The following is a 15,805-nucleotide window of genomic DNA, read 5'->3' as shown; positions in this document are numbered from 1 at the left end:
TTGGTTTCATGGGTGTATACATGTCAAACCTTACTAAATTATACCATTGAAATATGTTTGGTTTATTGTATGTTAATTATACCTCAGTTACCAAACAAAGAAAAAATTCCACAAGGTTGCTTCAGTTATATATAAAATGTGATAAATTCTGTAGGACATAACCAATTTCTTTAACAAATAAACAGTGAGAAAGAAAGAAGAGTTGACAACTATAATTCAAGAGATTTAAGACACACATAAAACAATAGCATGGATGGACCCTATTTGAATCCTGATTCAAATCAACTATAAAATGATATTCATGCGAGAGTTGGGAAAATCTGAAGACCAACTGACTGAATAGTACATGTATTAAAGAAATTACTAATTCAACAGTAATGGCTGTTGTGTTAAAATAAAAAGCGTCCTTATCTCTTAGAAAGAAAGTATATACTCTTGGTCTAGCAATTCCACTTCACAAAATTTATCCTAAAGCAAGTATGTGGGGGGAACAAAGAACATTTCTATTTGGGAGAAAGAAGAAATTTATTTCCCTATAAATCTTAATACAGTGTGTGGAATAATGTTCTTTTCAGGATATATACCCTGGACTTGATATAAACATCTGCTTGACTCTTAGCCACTAAGTGCTTTGTCCTGCCAACCCTGACTCATCAGAAATGCCCAGGCCTCATGACATTGTCTTTGCTGTGAGCTTTGTCAGGATAGAGTATATGGTCTGCATTGTAGAGTGTGCACCTCACAGACGGCTAACCACACCTGAACTGTTTGGGGGACATATGCATCCCATAATGTAGTTGCAGACGCTCTTTTTGCTGCATGGGAAGGCTCTGGGATGGCCCTGCAAGGTGTCAGATTGTTCCTGATCTCCAAAGATCATGGTAACCACAGAACGCATGGATAATCAATCATGATACATCATATATTTATAGTACGTATGATTCCCATCGTTTGGGGTATTAGTAGTTGGAAGGCCCTTGGTCATGAATGACCTCATGCACTTTCTTGCCTTTATTCTCAATCATTCTTCTATGCAAAGTACTTGGTCATTTTTGGAAGTCCAGAACGGATTCCCCTGCTTGTGTCTTTGAATGTTAGATATTGTGTTGACACCTTTCAACATCTCACAGGTATTTACTGCGTCTTCCCCCGGCCAGGCACTGTTGCTGGGAATACAGTTGATTAAATTGTATCCCCTGCCCAACAGGAAGGCATGAGTACCACAGGTCACCTGAGGAATTCTACCTCTGTGGGATTTGACTATCTCCCTCCCTTGGACAGTGAGAGATGCATGGTTGCAGGCGACTGTAGTACTGGGTACAAAGGAGGGACATTTCCCACCTGACAGGTGAGGGAAGCTTCTTGGGGAGGTGACACCCAAGGCTTGAGGAGTGTGAGAGGCTTAGCCAGGCACGGTTTAGGGGGCACGATGGATAGGGAAAGCAGCATGGGTAAACAGAGGTGGAAGAGCATGACGTTCCAGCATATGGGAGAGAGATGAGGCTGAAAGAGTTGGGAGGACCAAGTCATGGAGAAGGGAACTTTACTGCCACCATGAGAGCTATGTGGTGTGAATTTCCTTTCTCCATTTGGTCAGGCATCATCTCCTCCTCCCCATAGCCCCAGTCACCGGCAGCAGCCCCCAAAGGCCCACAGATCTGTGCACCAAGTCATAACCCAACCCCCCTTCATCTCTCCAGGAACGAATATTTAAGTAGTACCTTTTCTGCCAACCAGGATCAGCTCACAATTAAAGCTGGATGAAAATCTGGCCCCACTGCTGATTTTGTTTTTTCAGGAAGAAAACTGAATCTTCCTTCTGTTAGTGTATTTTTCCTAAGACATCTCACAATTGTCATTTGATCCTGCGTGCATATAAATTGAATTAAACCAGCTAAAGCATTTGTTGAGTACCTTGACAGAGAAATGAACGGTGTCTCCCTAATTTGCCACAGGAGGTCTTTCCCCTTTCACAAGCATCCCTTCTCCAGTCTGCAGCTGTCCTTCCTTTTGTTCCTTCTTCCCGTTTCTCCCAAAACAACAAGACCCTACAAGCTGACAGAGGCCAGTATATCAAAATTTTAATGATCTCTGGTTCTGTGATAACACCCCCCACACAGTGAAAAAATTATACATGAGATGAAACTTAGCTCTGTAGGTTTTCATTGTTAATACGACAGTCATAGGAGCTCAGAGGAGAAAATGTTGAAGCAGCTATTTTTTTTTTTTTTTCAACACTCTTTCACTTGAAACAATGGGAATAAGATAAGGGCTGCTGTGAATGCGTGAGGCCGTTGGTGGATGTCCGTATTTTATAGTGTGGTCCTCCGATGATAGGCCTTTCTTACTTTGCACTGAATGCTGTCTGGGGCTCTCACAGAGAAAGTTCTCAAAGCCTTGATGGATGAGTTTGTGTAGTGGATGTGGGTGGTTTTTAAAAGTTAATTTGGGATTTTTATTCTTAGTGTGCTGATTTTTTAACAAATGATTCAGCCCAACATATGACTAGTGAATAACATCAGACATACCTACAGCATTCATTGAATATATTAAGAATTCGAGCCTGCATTTCTTTTGAGTTGTTGAATATATTCCCAGTTGTACATTGTTGTTTTCCCAACACATAGTTACAAACTTACTAATGGAGGTTGAATTTAATTTAAATCCTGTTTTCTGTTACTTAGAGTGTTTATTTCTAGGCAGTATGATTTGGCCATTGGCCTATATTTCAACAACAGTCACTTATACATCTTTTTTTTTTCAGATCAAGGTTTCTTCCAGTTTAATTAATACTTACTCATTTAGCAACTGTTCACCTGTTTTACTTATTTAACAAACATGTGTCTTCCTTACTACTTGCCAGGTGGTAAGTGCATTACATGAACTCTTTTAACCTTCATTACAACCTTACCGGGCAGGTACTGTTACTATCCCTGTTTTACAGATGAGGCAGCTGAGGCTGAGGGAGATTGAGTCACTTGCCCAAGGTCACACAGCCAGTAAGGGATAGAGCCAGTCTGCCCTCCAGTCTGGGCCTGTAACCACCACACCATCCTGCCTCATTCATTCCACACGTTTCTTCTCGAGCCCCTCCCTGTGCTGGGAACTGTGCTGGATGCAGGGACCACATGGGAGCAGACTGGTTCCTATGCTCCTGGGGGGGTGGGGTGCCTTGGTCATCAGACAGCTGTGAGCAAAAGCACTGTAGATGTTGGCTTGGGTGGTTTGGAAGCAAAGCAGGTACATTAATTTCTATTATTCTAAAAGTTGGAAGTGTGAGATCAGGGTGCCAGCAGGGTTAGGTTCTGGTAAGAACCTCTTCCAGGTTGCAAACTGCTGATCTCTCATCATACGGGTACAGGGTAGACAGCAGAGAGAGGAAGCAGGCTCTCCTGTGACTGTTAGAAGAACACTCTTCTCATTCATGAGAGCTCCCCCCCCCCCCGCCGTGACCTTATCTAACCCCAGTCACCACCCAAAGGCTCTGCCTCCTAATACTGTTGGGGCAGGATTTCTAGTCTCAACACAGGAATTGGAGAGAGGGAGGAGTTACAATCATTCAGTCCCTAACAGGGAGGCAGACATTAATCAAATCCCACAGACATGAAATTACTCAGAGGAGTGAGGAGAAGCTCTGATGCTCTCAGTGTGAACAGTGAGGCAATTCAACATAGAATCCAGGGAAAGTGTTTCTGGGAATGGAAGAGCTGAGCTAGAGAAGAATAATGAGGCATTTTTTAAAGTCAAGAGTGAGGCTGGCCAGGGATCAGAGGATGTGGGGCATTCTCGGCATGGGAAAGTTGTACATGCAAAGGCCCTGAGGCAGAAGAGAACATGGTTACCAAGGACTGAAAAGGTTGTGATGACTGCGAAGCAGGAAGCAAAGGGGAGTGTTGTGGGAGGCGAGACAAGGGAGAGAAAGAGAAGGGGCAAACCATGAGGGCCTTGCTGGTCATTGTTAAGGAATGTGTTTTTCATCCTAAGGGCTGTGAGACGATCTGCATTTCCTTTCCCTCCCTTACCTTCCCCCAATACACGCACCAAGGAGGGGATGGAGGGAAGACAGTTAAGTGGCACCTGAAACAATACTTTTGATAAGAGGGTGACATGGAAGGCCATGAAGAGCAGGTGACAGATGTGGAAGGTAGCTAGAAGGTAAAGCTGACCTGATAATGGGTTGGATCTGATGGGGAAAGTGCACCACTCCCTGAGGAGGAGAGAGTCCTGGATGTGGGCCAGACGTGGGCAAGGGACAAGTTTAGCTTCAGACGTGCTGGGAGGAAAGACAGCTAAACATCTGTGGGAAGGAGGTGATTAGAGAAGACAGGCCTGGAGATGGACACTGGCCATTCCCTTGTAGATAAAACAGGCAGATGTCGTAGGGGTAACTGAGTTCCAGGAGCGGGGGAGAGTTACAAAGGGAGAGAAGCCCTGTGGGGCTGCAGCATTTTGCAACCCCACCAAGGAGGGTGATGGCTTGCAAGGGAGTCTGAGGAGGCTGAGAAGTGGGAGGGAACCAGAGCGGTCTCTGTCCCAGAAGACAGGAATGAAGAAGGGTCACCACACTTCATGCTACTAAGAGGTCTTATTGGTTGGAAAGTGCAAAATCCCATCTGTGGGGTTTAGAGTGACTTTTCTTTGAGAATGCTTTTACTGCAATAGTAGCATTGATTGACAGCTGGATTGGAGAGGATGAGAGAAGAGAACTGGAGATGTTAGTGGACACGGTCTTAGGAATGGCCTGCTCCAGGTGAGGTGGGGTTTAAACGTGCAAGAGTAAGGAGGAAAAGCAAGCAGACTAGCAGCCCTGGGGGAGCACATGTGCCCTGTGCGAAGAGGGGAATAACCATACCTTCTGAATTCATAGGGGAAGCTGCCAATAGGAATGTTCATATGTAAAAGATTATTGATTGCTGCATTGTTTGTGATTACAAAATAGGGGAAACTAAGGATTCAAGTGTAAGTGAATATTCAACTCTAATAAATAGGGTTCTTTTTCCAGATTCTTGGGCTGTCAATTCTGAAACCACTTTCTTTGTATACTAGGACTAAGTGATAAATAAAATCTAGTGGATAATCAAAGTCAGGCTTCTCACTGTTGCAAGACTAAGGAGTTACAAATATAGACAGAGGGAACGTAGAAGTATCTAGGGATGGGACATGGGAATTGAAGGTATCAGTATGAGGAGTTCATGGAGAGAAAAGATAGTTGAACAGACAGACATTTCTGTCAGTGTGTATGCAGACACACATACATTTTATTTTATCCCTGTCTGCTGAGAAGGTCTAGAAATAATAATATCCCAAGAGCAATAGTACAACCTACCATTCTAATCTTGGTTTCTAAATACGATCCTATCCACCAAAGGGCTCTTTGGAAAAAATGGTTGATTCTGGGGAGGGGGTAGGGAAAGTATAAGCTGAACTTGAGTAACTTAAGGATCCAAAAAAAAATTGCTCACATAATGGGAACATAGCAGAAGCATATAGGAACCAGCTTGACTGGGTTACCACTGATAAAATCTAGGACAATTTGAGCATAAAAATAAATAAGTAAAGGATTATCACTCATTGAGTAAAGTACCAATCCATTAATCTAAACTGATCAACTAAGTTAGTTAAATGAACAGACAGATAAAGGAAGAGACAAGATAGCTCTTTCTTACAGTGGAATGCTGACTAATAAATGTAGAAGGAATGATAGAGCTAGAAAATCACCATTTGGCAACCACACGATAATGGATTGAAGCAAGAATCGTTCACGGGTTCTAAAACTAGTGGGTTGACATAAGATATTTACGTACTCACAAAGTAACTCCTGACATAGACTTACTAATCAGAAAAGAGGAAATCCTAACTTTATTGCAGAGGAACACAGCAGACACTGCCTTAACCAACGGATCCACGCTGACCTCGATGGGAGGGAACATAAAGACACAGGTGTTTCCTGACCTGATGTGCTGGGAAGGGCGCCCCATCGCCACTGCATTGTGCCCACCAGGAGTGCATGCCCGGCATGCACGTCACACACACAAAGCCAGGGCAAGAGATAGGCTGCCAAATAATTAGCCTGTATAAAATGTCAGTGTCATGAAAAGCAGACCGAAGGGCTATTCTAGATGCAGGAAGAGCCAAAGAGATGACAACTGAATGCAGTCTACTGATCATGGGTTGATTATTACTATAAAAGACATCAGTGGAAGTTTGGTGAAATAGGAATTGGGTCTGTAAGTTAGAGAACAGTACTGCATCAATGTTAACTTCATGATTCATATTATTGTAGCATTTAAATGTATAAATGTAAAAGAATATATATTTTTAATATATATGTATAAATATATGTGTATATATTTACATATAAATGTAAAAGAATGTTTTGTTAAAAGAAAACATACTAAAATATTTAGGAACACAGGGACATCACATCTACAGTTCACTCATCTGGTTCAGAAAAAAAAATGTGTGTGTGTATATGGCGAGAGAGAGAGAAGGATAAAGCACGTGTGGTAAATATTACCATTGGGAAATCTGGGTGAAGTGTATATGAAAATTCTTTGTAATATTCTTGCTATTTCTCCTTAAGCCTGAAATTATATCAAAATTAAAAGTTTTTTTAAACAAACCTCTAAAATATTAATTACTGGCTCATCGAATATAAAAATAATTACCCTCTGTGGACCAAGCAAGATATGCCTGCCATGGGCAGATTCAGGCTGCAGTTGACTGATTTTCGGCCCCTCTGGTGGTGGTCCTGTGGGATAAGGAGGGACTAGAAACCCAAGCCCAAGCAGTTGGACTGGCCCTAGGCTGTGGCTGTTGTTAACTGGGGGTCAAACAGGCAGGACAAAGGTAGAGATGGGGACACTCCCCTGTGTGGCTTCTCTTACCTTCCAAGATAGGTGGTATGGCCCCCAGCTGAAAGTGACAGCTGCTGGGAGTTCAGAGGCTTGAGGAGGAAAGATGGCGGCTGTGCAATAGGAGACCACCTGGGCGAGAACCTCACCTTCATGCAGGGCGTGTGGCTAGTCCATTGGACTCAGCACTTTGAGAGGCCTCAGGGATGGCTTCTCCCAGCGGTTTTGGTCACTCTCAGACAACCACAGAAAAAGAGGGTAGCTGGGTTCAACCAGGGAAGGAATTTGTTAGCTGGGTGTAGTGGAGGTATGCAGGGGCATGGGGCTCTGGGTATTGCCATGAGCATCCTTGAAAGGGCTGACCTGAGATCCCAGGTGATCGAAAGTGAGGTGCAAAGAAGAGGGGAGGTGGGCAGGGCAGGGTCAAGAGTGACTGGAGAGCCTAGCAAGGGGGGGTGCACAGTTTTATCAGAGAGGGTGGAACATGTGGCTGCCGAGAGCTGAAGGGACGGATTGGTGACTAGCAGTCTTGGGGATAACAGGGTCCAGTGCACAAAGGAACCCACACATGGCTTCAGGGCATGGAGAACAGTTTGCTAATGAGGGACAGAGAGCCAGTATGTTAGAACTTGGAAACGGCATCCCAGTTACGGCCAGACTGTAGATGGAGAGGATCTCAATGTGCTGATAGGACCATGGTTTTACACACTGGTAGACAGAAGCTACGTGAGGTGGGTCGAGGTACGGGGGAGGAGAGGCTGGGGAATGTGCCGTTATGGAGCGCAGAGTAGAGGGGGCAGCTGAGTCAGGGCAGCAAAGTAAAGAAGCTTGGGAAAATGACCACTAGGTAGAGGAGCCTTATAATGTGCAAACCTCCAAGTACAGAAGGATTTTCCAAAGATGGAGGTACTTCGAGTCCTACTCCTGAGAACATGTGAATCTGATTGGACAAGCCAGGGAAGCTGGGATGAGAAGAGGTGCTTTAAGCACCAGAGTAACAGGAAGTTTTGGGTGTCATGATGAAAGGAGGCTGTGGGAGTACAAGGACTGGAATGCAGGGGGTCGTGTTATCCCTCCCTAGCAAGACAGGGAAACTGAGGCTTGGAGAGGTTGTCAGTGCCACAGCTCTTACATAGGGAGCTGGAGCCTGAACCCAGGCCTCAGCCCCCAAGGCTAGTGTTCTCTCCTCCCCGTGCTACAGAGATGCAGCGGCAGGCTCGTGCAAGGCCTCAAGAATGACAGATCTCAAACCCAGATTCGGTGAGAGCAGAAAGTCTGGGTGTTCCGGCTAGAAGTGGGGAAGCAGTCGGGGCTTGACCTTGGAGTCTGAAATTCCAGGTAGGGAAAGTGGACTTTAAGATGAAGGGACTCATTCAGAGTCTCTACCAGGTGGTCAGCGGATGTCTAATAGCTGAAGTCTCCGCCACGGAGGGAAACTTGGCATAGGGATTCCCCCAGAGAGCCTCTGGTACAGCGACTGCTAGAATGCCCCGAGCTCCCTGCACTTGGGTAGCTCAGACCGCCGTCTAGTGCCGGGACTGCTGACAGAGCGTTCAGGCCACCATCTGCAGGACCAGCAGGACTCAGACCGGGGGCAGGTGCGCAGCCCCGTACAACAGCTCCTGGCAGCAAGCTGGCCCCGGGTGCATTTCCCACCTCACCGTGAGACCCTGTCAGATGCCCGGATAAGGTTTTCCTTCATTGGCTGTTACCTGCCTGCTTGTCTGGAAACTACCGAATAGGGAAATGACTTCTCAGTGAACTCTTGCTGGCTCTGAGCACTCATCTCTTTTTCTGAGTGCTCAGAAACTAAATTGTAGGCTCTGTTCCCAGAGTTCCCCTGAATTCAGGGTCCCAAACTATAGTCCAGAGTTTCTCCTTTGTGCTTCTATAATTGACCAAATGGATGCCTCCAGAAGGAAGAACACTAGTTTTCTAGACACGTGGAGCAGAAATGAGTGCATGTCTGCTCTCAGCCAGATCTCTGCCCCAGCCTAGGCAGGATCCAGGAGGCCGTGCCTGCGCCTGGCAGCCCGTCCGGCACGCACGCTCCTCCCAGCCCTGCTTGCCACCCAGCCACACTCGGCCCTGACCTGGTTCTGGGTCTCGGATTCTCATCTCTATTTCTGCTTTCCCTCGGATGCCACAATGCACAAGAGAAAGCATTGCAGAGTAGTGAGCCATAGAGGGGACACGGCTCCCTTCCCTGAGACCACAGGGTCACAGAAAGAGCACTGGGTTTGAAGTCAGCCTTGGTAGCAATCCCACTCGCTCAGGCATGACCTTGGCAGCTGAGTCCACCCCTCCAACCTGTGTGTCCTCAACGGCAGCAGGGGAATAACATCTCCTAACTTTTGCAAGGTTATTTATTACAGGGCTTCAACGAGATAATGTATGTGGCGTGTCTAGCCCACATGACACACCCAGTGCATCTTTCCGTCTCCCCACTTGCATCCTGAGCAGCCCTCGACCCAGGGCTGGCTGAAAGTAGTTCACGTGCCTGTGGCCATGACCGGACAGGTTAGCGTCACGTTCTCATATCTATGCATAGGGGTGAGAAAACCACAAAAACTGTTTCTCCTGTTTTCTTTAGTCCTTTCTTGATACTTTATGATGTTATTTCCTAACGATCCTGCCCCACATGTTTGTGGCATCCCAGATTAAATTGCATCGTAAAGATAACAACCCAGTTGAAAGCCTTGTCCTTTTTTTCCCTTTGGACAACCTTGAGGAGGGGAAGAGCACTTTATGGCTCCCAGGTTTCCCTCTCAGCAACTTGCATTTTAAATTGAGGCATATTCATTGCAATATCATTTACACCAGCAGTTTTCTGGGTAAAATACAAATATCTGATCAGTGTCCAGTGTGACGCACATCACTTGTGCTTACCCCTGTCACTTTAATTTTGATTCTCCGTTACACAGTGAATAGAGGATTCAGTGCATCATGATCAGGAGGTACAAGACAAACTGACATAAGGGGGGAAATTAAACTCTAATAATTCTGTTTAAGGCAGTGACAGCCCAGGTTTCGGGTCTTCAGGGCTTCAGGAGACACCATGAGAGCAGAAGTAAGTATTATATAAGCTCAGCGTGTTGCTTTAATCTTGGGCTCACACAGACGTTTATTAATCAAATAGAGTGATTTTAATATATATTCACAGGCAGTTCTCCAGCCTGGCCTGAAAAACTGTTTATTTTCACATTTCTAATTTAAGAGATTTTTCTGCAGGAGATAGACTTAAGAATGTTGAATTACTCTGGCAATTGTTTTGAGCCAAGATAATTTTCTCTTTCTCATGTGAGGCTTCAAGGGCTTGAGGCCACACAAGTGTTAAATTCCGAAGTCTTTCAGAAAGAGGTACTTTTCTGATTTACTAACAGATCAGCATTTTCTTCATCTGTCTGCCTGGAGATGTGGCTGCAGTGAAACAGATCCCGGAAGGGTCTCCAAGAGGGAGGCTCCGTGGCTGGTACTCTCCTGCCGGACTCGGCTGCACCAGGGTAGGGGGAACAGCCCTTCCCCAGTGAATGTGCTTTGTATTGAGGCCCTCAGACATTTTTCTGGTTTCCATTCTGCCTCATTAGTGTGCATATAAAGGACTCTATGAAAAATGGGAACCATTATTTGTGTCTTCATTAACTACAAGACGCCTCTTCCCGGCTTTCCATCCCCTTCCCCCAATCAGATACAAACGGAAAACAAATCAATGGTTTTTGTTAAATTTTTTTTGCTTATTTAATGTAACTGTCTTATTCCTCAAAGAGCTGAAGTTGCAAATCACATATGCAAGAAAGGACTGCTATTTATATAAAGAATTCTCAATGTTTAACCATAAAAACAGCAACAGTCCAGTTAGGAAATAGGCAAAAGACACCAAAGAAACATTTCACCAAAGAAGATGTTCACGTGGCAGATAGCACATGAAAAGATATTTAAAATGTTAGCCGTTAGAAAAAGCAACTTTAAAACCACAGTAAGGTACTATGACACACCCATGACAGTGGCCTAAAAGAAAAAAATAATGACAACAAGTGCTAGCAAGGTTGCAGAGAAACTGGACCTCTCATACTTGCTGGGGGGAATGTAAAAATGGCCCAACCACCCTAGAAAACAGTGTAGCAATTTTTTTACAACTAAACATGCAACTACCGTATACCCAGCAAACGTACTTATGGGCATTTATCCCAGAGAAAGGAAAACTTACTTTCACACAAAAACCTGTACGCCAATGTTCATTACAGCTTCCTTGACAATAGCTAAACGCTGGGAAAAACCCACATGTCCTTCAAGGGGTAAACAGTTAAACCTTGATACATGCATACTAGAGAATATTATCCAGTAATAAAAAGAAACTATACACACAACAACTTTGATGAATCTCCAGGGAGTAATGCCGAGGGAAAAATGCCAGTCCTAAAAGGTTACATAGTATAGGACTCCATTTATATAACATTCTTGAAATGACTAAATTATATGAATGAGACTATATTAGAGGTTGCCAGGGGTTGGGGACAGGGCTTGAGAGGAGGGAAGTGGGTGTGGTTATAAAGGGCAACCAAGGGCTCGCTGTAGTGAGGGAGTGGTTACATGGCTCAGCTGTGGTGGTTAAATGCAGCCTACAGGCTGGATGAAATTTCAGGGAGCTAAAAACACATGCTCAAATGAATGCATGTAGAATGAATGAAATGTGAATAAGACAGATGCGTTCTCCCAATCCCAATGTCCTGGTTGTACTACTGTACTGGAACAGGGCAAGATGTTACGCTGGGGGGATCTGGATGAAGGGCAGATGGGATCGCTCTGTATTATTTCTTAAACCACATATAAATATCTACAGTTATCTCAGGGCACCTGCGTGGCACAGCCAGTTAAGTATCCAACTCTTGTTTTTGGCTCAGGTCATGATCTGCAGGTTGTGAGATCAAGCCCCACGTCAGGCTCCAAGCTCAGTGCAGAGTCGGCTTGAGGTTCTCTCTCTCTCCCTACACTCCCACTTGCTTGTGCATGCTGTCTCTCTCAAATAAATAAATAAATCTTTAAAAAATAAATCTACAATGATCTCAAAATAAAAAGTTTAACTTAAGTTCAATTTAAGTTTAATTAAAATGAGGGGCGCCTAGGTGGCTCAGTGGGTTAAAGCCTCTGCCTTCAGCTCAGGTCATGATCCCAGGGTTCTGGGATCGAGCCCCACATCAGGCTCTCTGCCTAGCAGGGAGTCTGCTTCCCCCCACCCCCTCTGCCTGCCTCTCTGTCTACTTGTAATCTATGTCAAATAAATAAATAAAATCTTTTTTAAAAATACGAAAAAATGGAAACCACAATGTATTAATGTAAGAATGGGTGGGAGTTAAGTGAGAAAGGAACACTGTCCTTCAGTGGGCCTGTTCCAAGTGCAGGACTGGGGGATTCAAATAGAGTCACATCGTCCTCAAAATGTTCCTGTGACTAAATATTAATATTCCCATTCACAGGATAAGGAATCTTGAGGCTTGGAGAGGTAAAACATTTTGCACGAGACCTCCCCAGCAAGTAAAGGACAAAGCCCCAGTCTCTTAGATCTCAGTGCTCTTACCATCTTGCCGTGGGGGACCCCATCTCTGTAGCAGACCTTTATTGTCTCTCCCTGCTGCTGCTGCTGCTGCTGCTATGCCAACCAGTCGGGCCTAACCCTCAACTCCCACAGCTCCAGGGTTAATATGCCGGGACCTGCAACCATCTTTGTCCTCCAGCGGGAAGCAAAGATTATTCAGTCAGACACGAGCCTTTGCCTTCTTTGCTAAGCAGATCATAAAGAGAACTCATGCAAAGAGCACTCAGAAAACCCAGGCCAACATCAGACAGTTTGTAACACTCCCAACAGTACAAAGGGCATTAATTAAAACAAATTGGAAAGATGTGTCTGTATAATATTTTTGAAGACAACCTTGTCGAGAAAGAATTAGACCTTGGGGAGATTTATGAATTACTGATAATGATAGGGAAAATAAATCTTAGGAAGACAAAATCATTTAAGAATAGATTTTGTAAACTAATGAGATTGGTCCCTTCCAGCAGGTGGATAGGAAAAGAGTGGAAAGAATGGGGGCATGGGAGCAGGATGGAAGCTAGAGTGAGGGAGGAGAGACCCTTCTCTGACTCAAAATCACATACCAAAGTAATGGAATATATCATTAAAATCAGCCTGGATGAAAGGGGAACCGAAGATGAAGTACAAATGGTAACAAACAGCTTACTTTACTACAAAGGAGTAGACAGCCCCACTGGAGGCACTGGGAAAGCAAAAACTTGGAAAGGAACTTGGAAAGCAGCAGTCTAACTGGGTACTGGGAGGCTGAAGCCAAAAAAAAAAAATGATACCTAAGTACTGTTCTCTAGTTAGAGCATCTATTTTCCACGGGGATGGAGGTGAGCAATTTTGAAGCTACTTTATGTAAATAACAGGAGCAAGCAAATGCGTTGTGGATGGTAGAGCCTGGTTTCTCACTGTTGAAGAGAGAAGTTACAATAAGGGAAAGAAGGGAGCTGGAATGAGCCCTGTGGTGTTGGATTGGAACTGGAGGGTTCAGTATGAACTCAGGGTTTTTAATGTCTACACGGGAGGGATTGTTATAGAAGGACATACAGAGGGGGGTGTGGATGTGTTTGTGTTACATAATTATATGGTATATAATTATAATGTCTAACATATAATTTCCTAGTTTTCTGTCTTCTGAGAGATGCCTAGAAACCACAAAACCCCAGTAGCATTGAGCACAACTCGCCTTCTTAGTTTCTAAATGCTGTTAAATTTAAAAAAAAAAAAAAAAAAAAAAGCCTGGTCTTTTGGGAGAAACGTGGGATTCCTGAGCTGGGACAGAGAACAAACAATATGAGCCTGAATATCTTATGGTCCCAGAAAGCAAGAACATGGTTAATAAATGATGGGATCATGTCAGAAAGACACCAGAGCCAATTTAAAGGATGTTCCATTGGGCAAATCTGGGATAATTTGAGGAATAATATAAATAATGATAATGGATTACACCCTGCAGAATAAAATAAATATCCATGAGCCCATAGGGATATAAATAAATGATTGAATGAATAAATGAATAAACACAGCTGAAAGGACAGTTCCTCCTTATGGTAGAATTCTAATGAAAGCTGGGGAAGGAATGCTGGAAATAAAAAATGGCTGTTTGGCGAACATCACGGTAATGGTTGTTGCAGACCAGTGTCATCAATGTTTGCTAAAATTAGTGGACAAAAGTATGGAAACGGGATATTTGCGTAGTCTCAAAGTATTTTCCCATAATATGCTTATTATTTACAGATACGGGGAAGATAGTAACATAACAGTAGAGAACTCTGACAGACATCACCTCAATCAAGTATCAATGTTAGCACCACCAGAGCCAAGACAAAGCAATGGCTGGCACCCTGGACAGGATGCACTGAGAAGGGGTGCAACATCGTCTCTGAGGTATTCTTGCTGAGGGGCATAAATTCCATCCAATGGAGAGAGAACCTCAGACGAACCAAACTGATGGATGTTCCATCCAAAAATACTGGCTAGTACTTTTCTCCAGGATCCAGGTCATGAGATACTGAAGAGTTGTCCCCAATTAGAGGAGAATAGGATACAGGACAGTTACATGCAATGTGGGATCCTGGATTGGACTCTAGACCAGAGCAATACAATCCAGGGGAATTAGGAATATAGTCTCAAGATTTGTGCATCATGGGGCACCTGGGTGGCTCAGTGGGTTAAAGCCTCTGCCTTCGGCTCCGGTCGTGATCCCGGGGTCCTGGGATCAAGCCCCACATCGGGCTCTCTGCTCCGCTGGGAGCCTGCTTTCTCCTCTCTCTCTGCCTGCGTCTCTGCCTACTTGTGATCTCTGTCAAATAAATAAATAAAATATTTAAAAAAAAAGATTCATGCATCATGTGAATGGTAATTTCCTGGTTTAGATGGTTGTGCCACCGTCCTTGGAGATGTTAACATGAGCAGAAGCTGAGTGAAGGATGTGGGAAGTCCTTGCACTGTCCTTGCTAAGTACTTTGCAACTTCGTTGAGTCAAAAATTATTTCAAAATAAAAAGTTAAAATACATCAAACTACAAAGGTTATATTGAAATTGTTACCGAACCAGTGAAACAAATTTATGTTTAATTGTATCCCATGAAACCAAAATAATAGTACTACTAGTACCTTTGAATGGCTCCTTACACTTTACAGTGTTCTTACTTGCATTCTGTTACTGAGGCCTCAAACAAGCATTATTTTCGCCCAACCCCGTTTTAGAGACGAAGAATCTTGATCTAAGAGGTCCTGGGTATAATTAAAACAAGGACAGATCACAGAGACAAGCAGAACTTCAAAACCAAATACACCTGCATCTATGTCCCAGCACTGCCATTTCCAGCCTGGTACAACCTTGGCCAAGCCAGCAGAGCAACCTCCAGGGCATGATAGCAGCTGCCTTTTGGGACTGTTGTGAGGAGCTAAACCCTATAAACACTCCGCACAGAGCCGGGCACACACTTGGCGCTTACTAAGCAGCAGGGGATGAGCATGGGATTTTGGAGCTGGGGGCACCTCCGCACACAGCCCAGCAGCCTTGCCCACCCAATACCAGAGTCAGAGCAGCCCTAACTGTGGTTCTGGCCCCTCTGCAGACACTGCAGGGGCGCGGGAGGTACGGCTTAATACTGAAGGGATCCATCTCTTTGCAAAACAGACGAAGGTGAATGTATTGTGTAGACTATCCATATAAATGTGCACATATTAATATATTTTTAAGAGTTAACAATAGGTACATTCGCAAAGTGATCATTTCTAATATGGGTATGTCTAAGGAAATGAGCTAGGGTGAGGAGGAAGGAGGGCCGGTCCCTTGGCAGGCACCCTCTGCACCACCCTCAGAATCGTCCCCAGTCTGTGCCCAGTTCTTTCGCTGTCTGAAGTGC

At 44.4% G+C, this 15,805-nt stretch overlaps 1 protein-coding gene across 3 annotated transcripts in view; it reads left to right on the top strand.

Moving 5' to 3' along the window:
• Positions 1-15,805, top strand: part of LOC111155102 (nicotinamide nucleotide adenylyltransferase 3) — a 116,425-nt gene that overhangs the window by 69,482 nt on the left and 31,138 nt on the right. Inside the window, exon 2 of one of the 3 annotated variants that reach the window (XM_022515161.1) lies at positions 14,170-14,319. The exons of the other annotated variants lie outside the window; for them this stretch is intronic. The gene's annotated coding sequence lies outside the window, so the exon portion shown is untranslated. The remainder of the gene's footprint in view (positions 1-14,169; positions 14,320-15,805) is intronic. 3 annotated transcript variants of the gene reach the window in all.

The sequence above is a fragment of the Enhydra lutris genome, unplaced genomic scaffold, assembly GCF_002288905.1.
Source record: "Enhydra lutris kenyoni isolate GAN:26980312 unplaced genomic scaffold, ASM228890v2 scaffoldscaffold39, whole genome shotgun sequence".
NCBI classification, from domain to species: domain Eukaryota; kingdom Metazoa; phylum Chordata; class Mammalia; order Carnivora; family Mustelidae; genus Enhydra; species Enhydra lutris.
The sequence above is the reverse complement of the archived record's forward strand: the minus strand, read 5'-3'. Positions and strand labels throughout refer to the sequence as shown.